Raw genomic sequence first — 11,709 nt, 5'->3', positions numbered from 1 at the left:
TGGAGGTAAAAGATAGGAGTATATTAATTTCAGTGCTCTGCTCTATCCCTTTATGAAAAAGTTTAAGCTTTACCACATCTAATTTTTTCCAAATTGTTTTTCTTATGGCATCTTTGAGTTTAAATAAGATTTTAAAACAGCTTTCCTGCCCCTTGCTTACACAGGACATAGGTTGTATACTTAATCATTTATACTTAGCACAGTTTGCTAGAATTTGAGGTGGAGTAAAGCTGAGGACTCATTCATTAGAGGTAAACTACATGCACTGTAATATCTTTTGCTATTTTGATTTTCATCTATACTCTCTGTGGCCAAAAGTTATCTTAACTCTGCTTGTGATTAAGTATTTGTACTTATCCACCATTTACTTTTATCTCTTCAGAGAGAAAATGAGGGTGTCAAAGAAAAATGTCTTATAAACATGTGTTTGGATTTGATCATTGTATGTTCTGCTTATTTGACTACTTCCAAACTGTCAGGATTCTTGTAATAGTTGTAAGCTATCAGTAGGTATAAGCCTGTTAGCCTCCATTGTGAAGATAATGTTTCTTATAATATATTTACAACTGTTAGTAATTCCAAGGACACTTTCATGTTTTATTTATTATTTTACAGACTTTATTTATTTGACAGTGAGGCAGCACAAGCAGGGGGAGCAGCAGGCAGAAGAGGAGGGAGAAATAGGCTCCCCACCAAGCAGGGAGACCAATACAGGTCTCAATTTCAGGACTCTGAGATCATGACCTGAGCTGAAGGCAGTTGCTTACCTGACTGAGCCACCCAGGAAGCCCCCCCACCCCCATCCCTACCCAAGGACATTTTTCAGTAAGAGAAGCATCTGAGGAGGATAGTTTTAAAGGAGATACTCCTTTGACCAAAAATAAAAGAAAAAAAAAAAAATAAGACAGTGAGAAATTTGTTTACAAATAATATTTTTGTATTAAACTTGTTAAAATGCGCTAAATTGGTTGTAAATTAATTCATACTTATCTACATAGTTCTTTCCATATTATTAGAAAATGTTGGGGCACCTGGGTGGCTCAGTGGGTTAAGCCGCTGCCTTTGGCTCAGGTCATGATCTCAGGGTCCTGGGATCGAGTCCCACATTGGACTCTCTGCTCAGCAGGGGGCCTACTTCTCTCTCTCTCTCTCTCTCTCTCTGCCTGCCTCTCCGTCTACTTGTGATCTCTCTCTGTCAAATAAATAAATAAAATCTTTTTTAAAAAAAAGAAAATGTGCCTCTTTAGGGCACCTGAGGCTCAGCTGGTTTAGTGTCTGACTCTTGGTTTTGGCCCAAGTGATGATCTCAGGGAAATGAGAGCAAGTCAGTGCCTTGCTCTGCCCTGGGGAGGAGAGTGGGGAGTCTGCTTGTTATTCTTTATCTCCCTCTTCTTCTGCATCTTGCTGCCATAAATAAACACATCTTAAAAAAAAAAAAAAAAAAAAAGAAGAAGAAGAAGAAGAAGAGGAAGAAAATGAAGAAGTGTGTCACTGTAAAAAAAATGTATTTATTTTAAAATAATATAAAATCAATTAAGTATTTTAAAATGTATATTTAAATGGTTATAAATAGTTATATGTACTTATCCTAAATTTTTCTCTGTGACATTATTTTGTGATATAATTTTAGGGTAATAAAATTCGAAATTTGAAAATTTCAATAGAATTTTAAGATAATTCAGTAGGTTTGCTTTTTTTTTTTTTTTCCCCAGCTTTCAACACAGTTTTATCAGCAGGTTTTCTGTGAAATACACTAGAGGTATGGGAAGTGGACACATTTACTTTACAAGGTAAGGGCAGGTCATACTAGGGTTTGGATCCATTTTTCCACCTCCTTCTGGTTTGCTCACATTTTTTTTTTTTTCCCTCAACAAATGCCAGAGAACACAAACACAAAAACAAGAAACAAAAACAGCAAGATCAACCTCTAACTAGGCCACACCAAGCCCTCTGCCAACCCAGGCTGCAGGAGAAGGCGGCGGGTGAGAGGCACAGTGTTCCTTTCTCTGAGCAGTGAGCCAAAGTTAATAAATTAGAATAAATTAATGAGGGCAAGGTGGTGGGGGGGGGATGCAACTTTGTGCTGGGAGGGCCCCTTCTCTCCAATACACAAGAGAGTTAGTGGGGAGAGGCAGGAGGCATCTCCAAAGACCACTACAATAGGGGTAAGAGCAGTGGGGGGAGAAGTCAGGTTTTTTTTCACGTACTTCCCAAACACAGAAGAAGAATTAGGAGATGAGGGGTAAGAGATACACACAAGGAAAAGAACCCTCTTTTCCCAGAATAAGGAAGGGCCAAGAAAGAGAAGGCTATTCAACCCCCCATCTCCCAAACCATCGCTAAGGTTAAGGATTTGGTCAGTGAATCAATGAGGTGGGTGACAGGAATGTAGAATGTGGTTGGGGAAGCAGAGAATGCTAGAAATTGGGGTACACATTCACACCCATCTCCCCAACCTTCAAAGAGAACAGACTTAGGTCGAGAGGGCACAAGGGCTAAAGTATGTGTGGAGGGCATCAGAAGTCACTGGTCAGCTTCTCCAAAGACATCATTCTGTTTGTGGTTTCATGTTTTCAAAGTCAAAAACAGAGCCTGCCATGTACTTGTAGATGAATTTGATGTCATTGTAGGTTGTCTCAAAGTGTGTGGTAGCATCATAGGAGCAGGAACAGAACACGTGGCTCTAGGAACTTCTAGTCAATGAGCTCCAGCAGCTCCGGGCAGGTTCAACTTCCTTTTCTACCTCTGTGGTCTTCACCATGGTGCTGACAATGGCGATGTACTTTCCCTGGGAAGCCATGTTGTGTCTGTAGGAGATCATTCACACATAGATGTCTGACTTTCTGTTAACTTGGTTCTAGGGAGTGATGATTTGGCAGGAGTTGGCATCATCAGTATTCTTGATGGGATGGCTGAAGGTAGAGATGATGCGGATAACCTGGCCAGCCTTCTACACTCAGTCCAGAATGTGGCTGGGGTTATAGATCAGATGCTTGCAGTGAGCCACCTCTCCCTCAGGCTTCACACCCACTACTTTGCCATTCTCCATGATGATGCCATCCACAGGTTTGTTCAGCATATGTGTCTCTCCAAAGATGGCAATCTGAAAAGCCCTGAGGCAGCTCACCAAGGCCATAGAGTGGTTATAAATAAGGACTCTTTCCATATGGAGCCAGGGACTCTTTGTACAACTTGATGTACTTGATGGTATCAAGACAGAGCTGGTCCAGGTTGTCATAAGTGCTGTAAAGGGCAAGGGCATGGCCAGTGAGGCCGATGATGTCCTGGCCCTAATTAGGTATGTTGGTGCTCTGGGGGTTAACACTCTCGAAGGTCTTGAGATCATTTTCATCAAAGTTTGCCACAAACACCAGGAACTTACAGAAACACCATTTCTCAAACATGCCCATCAGATTTAAAGCCAAGGCTTCATTCTCAGTGGATGGCACTTTATAGATATTTTTAGACAAAGCTGCCCTCTACCACCTTGAAGTCCAAGTAGCATGTCACCTCTGTATACAGCAACATCTTTACCAGCTGCCCACTGGCCATGAGGAATTTGGGGATCAGGTCAATGTTCCAGTCTTGGCCCCTTCCCATCGCCTCAGGGGGCCCCTCCAGCAATTAAAAAACCCTATACAGCTCCTTAGGGGTGTGGAGGCTCTCACCCTCATAGTAAGGGTTCCAGTCCATATACAGCACTTTCTTTCCATTCACACACAATATGCCTGGCAGGAAACATTCAGTGAAGCCAGTCCCCAGAATGATTGTATCATATTCCTTGTCCATGGTTAGGCCTAACTGCCAACACAGTCACTTCTTCTCCTGCTCCTTCACCACAGCTCCCTGGGCCAGGATAATTCAGTAGTTGTTTTTGTTTGTTTGTTTGTTTGTTTAAGATTTCATTTATTTATTTTAGAGAGAGTGAGTGAGAGAGAACATGAGAGGGGAGAGGGTCAGAGTGAGAAACAGACTCCTCACTGAGCAGTGAGCCCTCTGTGGGACTCCATTCCAGGACTCCGGGATCATGACCTGAGTGAAAGGCAGTCGCCCAACCAACTGAGCCACCCAGGTGCCCTAATTCAGTAGTTCTAAGTATACTTTTCTTATGTAAATTTATTTGTTAAGGTTAATTTCCGTTAATTTTAATATTCACATAGCTAACATTAATACTCAAATTATAATAAAACTCAGGATTTTACTTCTGGCTTTTTACTGATCACACATTTTTTTTTTTTAATTAGCTTTTTCCAATATTTCATTTCAGTTACTTCTTACCAAAGTTATAATTTTATGTAGTTTTAAACATTAAATGATTCTAGAAGATTTCTTTAAAAATAGAAATTTTCTACTTCAACTCATCTGTATTACTCATTACTCATTACATTTAAGACATATTCAAACAAAAATGGTTTGATTGTAATAGAGATGATGCCTATTGCAGGTTTTGAATAATATTCTGTTATGTAACTGTCTGTTGATCCACTCTGTATACTTTCCCTAAGTAAATAAGGACACATCTCCTTCATGATGGAACCCAAGTGCAGCATATATAACTCAATGATAAGATTTGCTATGATACTTATAGTGAGTAATTTATCATTCTTTTTTTTTAAATCTTGGTACTTTATATAGCAGATGCAGTTCAGACTAATCTTATTATTTATTTATTTAAAAATTAAATAAGTTATTTATTCATTAAACTTATTTATTTATTCTTTATTTATAAATATATTTATATATTACATATTATATATGAATTTATTGTATATTATATATGAATTTGTTATTATTTATTTAATTATTTAACGATTCAATAAATTCTTATCTAATAATAATTATTATTTGATAATTAAATAAATTGTTTACTTAATACCTAAATAAATATTTATGAAACTTAAAAAAAGTAGGTGTTTAATCACTTTGATTTTTTATTATTTTTGAACAATAAAATTACTCTTAATATACAAGTGAATAAGACAGAGAAAAACAAATACCACAAGATTTTACTCATATGTAGAATTTAAGAAATAAAACAAATGAGCAAAGGGGAAAAAAGAGAGAAAGAAACCAAGAAACTGACTCTTATTTTTTATTATTATTGGGGAGAGAGAAAGAGAAAATGAGCAGGGGAGGGGCAGAAGGAGAGGGAGAAGCAGACTCCCCACTAAGCAGGAAACCCTACACAGGACTCGATCCCAGGACCCTGAGATCATGACCTGAGATAAAGGCAGATGCTTAACTGACTGAGTCACCCAGGGGTCCCCAAGAAACTTTAACTATAGAGAACAAACTGATGGTTACTGGAGAAGTGGGCAGGGGATGGCAGAATATGTGACGGGGATTAAAGAATACCCTTGCAGTGACGAGCACTGAGTCTTGTATGGAAGTGTTGAATCGCTATATTGTCCACCTGCAATAAATATTACACTGTCCGTTAACTATCTAAAATTTAAATTCTAGAATTAACAAGCTACTGCATCAACCCCTCTCAAACCACCCCCAACATTCTTCTAGGTGGAGTAGTTAAGCCAAATACCTGTATTTCGGTCATCATATAATATTTATTTCACTTAAGTGGCCATTTTTCATATTGCATCATGACCAAAAGACTGAGGCAAACATCACTGAAGTAACAAAAGTTCAATCAAATTCTGCTTACTCTCAGGTGACCCTTCTATTTCATGTGGTTCACTACAGAGTCTCCCTCAGTTCCCTTGGTGACATGAAAGCAAACCTTTTTCAGTTCTTCCACCTTATTTTATCTATTTCTTCCCAAGTTTCCATTAATGTACATGCGTTTTTAAATAATAAATGTAAATAAATTTAATTTTTATTAAATACCTACCTTCATTTCTCCTTTCCCTTTCAAAGCAATACATTCCTCATTAGAGCAAAATTGCCAAATCAAACCTTAAAATCATTCCCTGACATAATAAAGTTGTATAATGGGGAAATAAAACCACGTTGTTATCATTCTGGAGGAAAAAAAAAAAAAAACCAACAACAACAATATTGGGGGTGGAAGGAAAGAATGTAATCAGAGGGTAGAAATATTTCCCCAGTCAACTTTAATTCACTAAAGGCAGAGGTCTTATCTATTTTACCATTTTTGCATCATTAAACAATGCATGTTATGGGATATTTAATCATCTGACAAATATTTATTGATTCTTTGCTATGTGCTCAATACTGCTCTTGGTTGTAAAAATTGGGGGCGCCTGGGTGGCTCAGTGGGTTAAGCCGCTGCCTTCGGCTCAGGTCATGATCTCAGGGTCCTGGGATCGAGTCCCGCATCCGGCTCTCTGCTCAGCAGGGTGCCTGCTTCCCTCTCTCTCTGCCTGCCTCTCCATCTACTTGTGATTTCTCTCTGTCAAATAAATACATAAAATCTTTAAAAAAAAAATTACACAGTAAGAATATAAACCTTAACCTTAGGGAACTTATATAAAAGATGCAGCAAAGAAATGTGTGGAAGAATGAATGCATTCTCACTAGATGTGAAAGAGTTTTGACTTTAAGTATGGTACTCTGGTGTCATTAGGGTTGTCATATTTTGTTTAATGGTGAGTAACAAAAATCCAACTATAGAGGAAATAGGTAAAGGAAACATATGAGGCACATGTGATATAATCTGAGGAAGTGTTAGATAAGCAAATGTCAAGGATCATGGATATAACTTGGCCCACAAGGCCTGTGGGCGTAAGAGACAAATGCTGTCATTCTTTTGAGAGGATTTCTGCTGACATTTCCTGAACCTTTTGTGTTAAGTTTTATCTGTATAGATGTTGTGAGGTAGAGTAAGCATGTACAGATACTGTAAGGTAGTTGATAGAGAAATAATTTTTTCAACAGACTGTGAAGTAACCAAGGCCTTGTATTCTGGGATAAAAAGTGCAAGAGGGAAGTTTCCCAAAATAAAAAATTATGTTTTTTGTTAATCTGTCCAATAAAAGATATCTTTATTTGTTGTAATTTCAAAACAAACAAAAAAAAACACAAATAAATATATGTGGACTCATGTTTACCCCAAATTAGACTAAAGGCATTTTTGTTTACATTTTTAATACTTATTAAGATTTCCTTTTCTTCGTATACAAATATGTTACTAAATCAGTGTTTCTAGTTTTTTCTTACAATTTGGAATAAATATTTCATTAGAGCTGGGACTTTCTAGTACTCAGAATAGTATTTAAAAACTACCAAGTATATATTGGCTCCACCTATATTTGAATAAACAGATGCTTAGACCATTGTGACACATCATAGTGAAGAAATGTAATTTTGTACACGTTTTAAAAATAACACAATTTTTTAAATTTTTGTAACTACTATATGTTTGTCACTAGCCTAAGTGTTTTAGATATATTATTTCATTATCTCTGTACTCCCTACTACATTGATAAGGAATTACTAATTTTCATATTCTAAAGATAAGAATACTAGTCTTTAAAAAGGCTTATGAACTGGGATATGATCTTGAGAAATTGTTAGAAATGGACTTGATCAGAAATAAACCTAGCTTCAAAGCCTATACTTTAACACTACAACATGCAAAAGCCATCTGGTTTACTTTCTTATCTAGACATGACATCAGTTTTGGAAATGAATATGTGGGCTGAAGTTACAATACAACTATTGGAACCAGAATATCCAAGTGCAATATCTTGATCTTTTGATTAAAATATACAAAATAGGTGTCATTCTTATGTAACAAATGACATAAGTCATCCATAAAATTTTCTAGGTGTTTATATGCATTTTATATTAGAGAAAGTAAATATAAATTTCCTTCTTTAAAATCAAATTTTTGAAATGTTTCCAGGCCTAAAACAAATTAATATGACTCCTCTAAAATCTTCTGATGGCAATACATTAAGATATAGAGATAATTTTCCAGAAAGATTTATATTTTTCTGTAGTTTTACTTCCCATGTCTCAACTATCCCACTTATCTGAAAAGCTCACTAAATTTTTAGGTGGACTTTTGAAATTCAAATGCTATGCTCTGGTTCCTGTGGAGCCCCCAAGAACTTTCTTTATCCTTTGAATAAGAGTTCTGATCTTCTTTGGGTCAGCATTTTAACTTCAAATGTTTTGGCTTAGATTTTAGCTTATTTATCATTCTTTCTTGGCAATAAACCAAAAACAGACTTTAGCTTTATCTTCCAGGACATTTAAAATGATCTGAATTTTTTTTTTTTTGAATGTAGCAACAATCAAATTTCATAAGTTAAAACAAAGATGGCATACTTTTTTTTTTATGTGATTTTGGCTTGGATAACTTGCACTTTGCAGCAGCAAGTGATAAATCTGAATTATTGCATAATAAATATGGCTATATTAATTAGATATAAGTTTCTGATGGCTAAATAATTAATACCATGGTTTAGTCAATGCAAATCTATAAATATGTCCCTGCATTTTCCATAGATCAAAACAAACAGCACATTTGAATATAAGTTTAGGAATATTTGGTCATATTTGGACATAAGTTTAGGAAATAGAGCAACTTATGTAGAGAAAGATTGTTTATTTCAAATATTATGTCTGTATGTTAATATTTATATTTTGCAATAATTGTTTATGAAGATTTATGAACTTTTTCTCTATAATTTTTTCTTAATATTATAATGGGCTATAGCTATGTAACTCCTAAGCTTCTATGTTTGATCAGTAATAAGAATAATATCATAGAGTGCTTGGGTGGCTCAGTGGGTTAAGCCTCTGCCTTCGGCTCAGGTCATGATCTCAGTGTCCTGGGATGGAGCCCCGCATCAGGCTCTCTGCTCTGTGGGGAGCCTGCTTCTCTGCCTCTCTCTGCCTGCTTGTGACCTCTCTCTCTGTCAGACAAATAAATAAATAAATAAATAAAATCTTAAAAAAAAAAAAAAAGAATAATATCTTGATAAGAGTCAATGTATACTTTCAGGGTTTATTTGAACACTGTGGTTTTTATAGGTATAGAATTAAAATATATTTTTTGTATAATTTTTTAAAGTTTTGTTCCACATGAGTATTTTCTTTCCAAATTTGAATGATTGATCCTGAATTAAAAGCAAAAAGTTTCTGAAAACTACCCATATGAATTGGTCTATTTTGGGTTTTTTTTCCTCCATTTCTTGAAAAATTAAAATAAAATATCCTTTATGGGCCAAACTTTGATGACAGAGAAAAATGCTAAAATAATGGTAAGCAATCTATACTTTGGAAGTGTCTTGCCATTTTTATGAATAATAACAATTTCTTTAGATTTATAATCACTGGACTGGCTAAACCTATGCATCTGGCAGTTTAGAAAACTCCTTTTTTTTTTTTTTTATATTCAGCCTAAGCTACACTTCAGGGTGTTGAACTTGGCAAATATGGCTTTAATAGAGTAAATTAAAATTATACTCAAGTCTTTTGTAGCTAAAGAAAATGGTACTCCTATAGGGCACCTGGGTGACTCAGTGGGTTAAAGCCTCTGCCTTCAGTTCAAGTCATGATCCCAGGGTCCTGGGATGAGCCCCACATCTGCTTTCTGTTCAGTAGGGAGCCTGCTTCCCTTCCTCTCGCAGCCTGCCTCTCTGCCTACTTGTGATATCTGTTTGTCAAATAAATAAATAAAATCTTAAAAGAAGAAAGAAAATGGTACTCTTAGACTCAATGAGTTAGTTAGAGTGTGAATTCCATCAAGATGCCAAAATTTATTAGTTGATTATACAACTATGTGAATGACAGTACTATTTACCAGGTTAACTAAATCAGAAATATACAGATGATCTTTAGTTCATTTTTACCCCTCAACAGGAAACTCAGTGGGTCATTAATATTACTCCATCTCCATTCATCATTCATGCATTTATTAATTTGACTTATAGTAGTATTCTAACATAAATGAATAATCTTGCCATAGGTATCCACCATCTGTTGTTTTTACTTATCCTTTTTTTAGGAGAGTGCAAGGTATTGATTTTAAAGTTCTAAAGAATGGGTTCTAGTCACAATTAATCAGTTACCAAGCAGTTACACCATTAAAAAATTGATGAACCCATCTTAAAAGCCTAGCAATTCATTTAGAAAATTCATCTAGAAATATATCTTTATTTCCTAAGATGTTATTATAAAAATTAAGTAAAACTAAAAAATGAGAATAATAGCAATAAATTACTGGAGAAAATAATTTTTATAGCATTTATTTCTTCCATTTTCAAAGCTAATTGTATCACCTTTCATTATGTGAAAATATAGACCGATGCCCCACAGGTAGAGCAACAGGTAGAGCAAGCACTCAGGTTAATTTAAACAGGGAGGTGACATTAGAAAAGAGAGACCACAGGGGCGCCTGGGTGACTGAGTCTTTAAGTGTTTGCCTTCAGCTCAGGTCGTGTTCTTAGGACCCTGGGATCAAACCCTACATCAGGCTCTCTTCTGGGTAGGAAGCCAGCTTCTCCCTCTCTCCCTTCTCTTGCTTATGTTCCCTCTCTTGCTGTCTCTGTCAAATAAATAAAATTAAAAAAAAAATCTTAAAAAAAAAGAAAGAAAAAGAGAGACCACAATAAAATAGGATATTGTGGGTCTAGTCCATTAAGATTATTTTAATCCAAATTATATTTATGATACACATGTTTGTATGTGTTATCAAACTTGGGGTCACAAATAGCTTGAATATTACATTGACAAAATGCAAAAGATGAAGATTAGATTATAATGTAGATTCTATAACCTATTAATCTACATAATTTAGGAAAATATATATAATTAAAATGTTTTGCTCTAAAATGATTTTGGAGATATATAGATATATCTACATAGGTATATCTATATATAAAAGTTATAACTTAAAACGTTTAGAGTAAACACTCTATAACTTCAGTGGGTAATTTTAAGCATATAAATATTCACCATATTAAATTTATCTTTAAAAAATACAACTAATTGAAAATAACATCTGCCTTATTTTTTTCTAGTGGTAGCAATAGAAAGCTGTGACATATACATGCATTTTTCTCTTCCCTCATTAAGATTAATTTATACATTTTTATTTGTTTTAAATATTTTATTTATTTGAGATAGAGAAAGAGAGCAAGAGCAGGGGAGAAGAGGGAAAGTGAGAAGCAGGCTCCCCACTGAGAAGAGAGCCCAACATGAGACTCAATCCCAAGACGGTGGGATCATAACTTGGAGCCAAAGGCAGATGCTTAACTGGCTGAGCTAACCAGACACCCTGTACATCTTTAATAGCTATTTGGTTTTAACTCTACCAAGGGATTATTTGGTAAATTAATGCAAAACAAACCCTGTGAACAATCACTAGTTGAAAGATTTTATTAGTTTTAGTCAATGTAACTCTAAATATTTTTATATTAAACATGGAACAAACATAATAAACTAAAAAAAAAAAATACAAACAAGAAAACAAACCACTCTAGATCAAGCTGTGTATTCTCTGAAGAAAGTAGTTGACAAAATAAATTAAAGTCTAAGGCAAAATAATGATTATATTTTGTTTGTGATATCATAATAATATTCCCTCCTTCCTTCATGCAGAGATTGAACCCTCTATTTATCTCCATTTTGATCACTTACAAATTATTCAACAAGTAATTATCCTATTATTAATAGCAGAAACCAGAAGTCTATTCTCTAAGATGATCCAACATATCACACTAAAAATTTATTTATAAATTTAATTTACTTCAAAAAGATGAACTTTCTTTTCAGGAC

The 11,709-nt window shown here is 35.0% G+C and overlaps 1 pseudogene; it reads right to left on the bottom strand.

Moving 5' to 3' along the window:
* Window positions 1-2,523: 2,523 nt before the first annotated feature.
* LOC122902340 lies at window positions 2,524-3,789 on the bottom strand (annotated as a pseudogene).
* Window positions 3,790-11,709: the final 7,920 nt, after the last annotated feature.

This window comes from Neovison vison, chromosome 1, assembly GCF_020171115.1.
Source record: "Neovison vison isolate M4711 chromosome 1, ASM_NN_V1, whole genome shotgun sequence".
Lineage (NCBI taxonomy): Eukaryota > Metazoa > Chordata > Mammalia > Carnivora > Mustelidae > Neogale > Neogale vison.
Note: the sequence above shows the minus strand (reverse complement) of the source record. Positions and strands in the feature narration are given on the sequence as shown.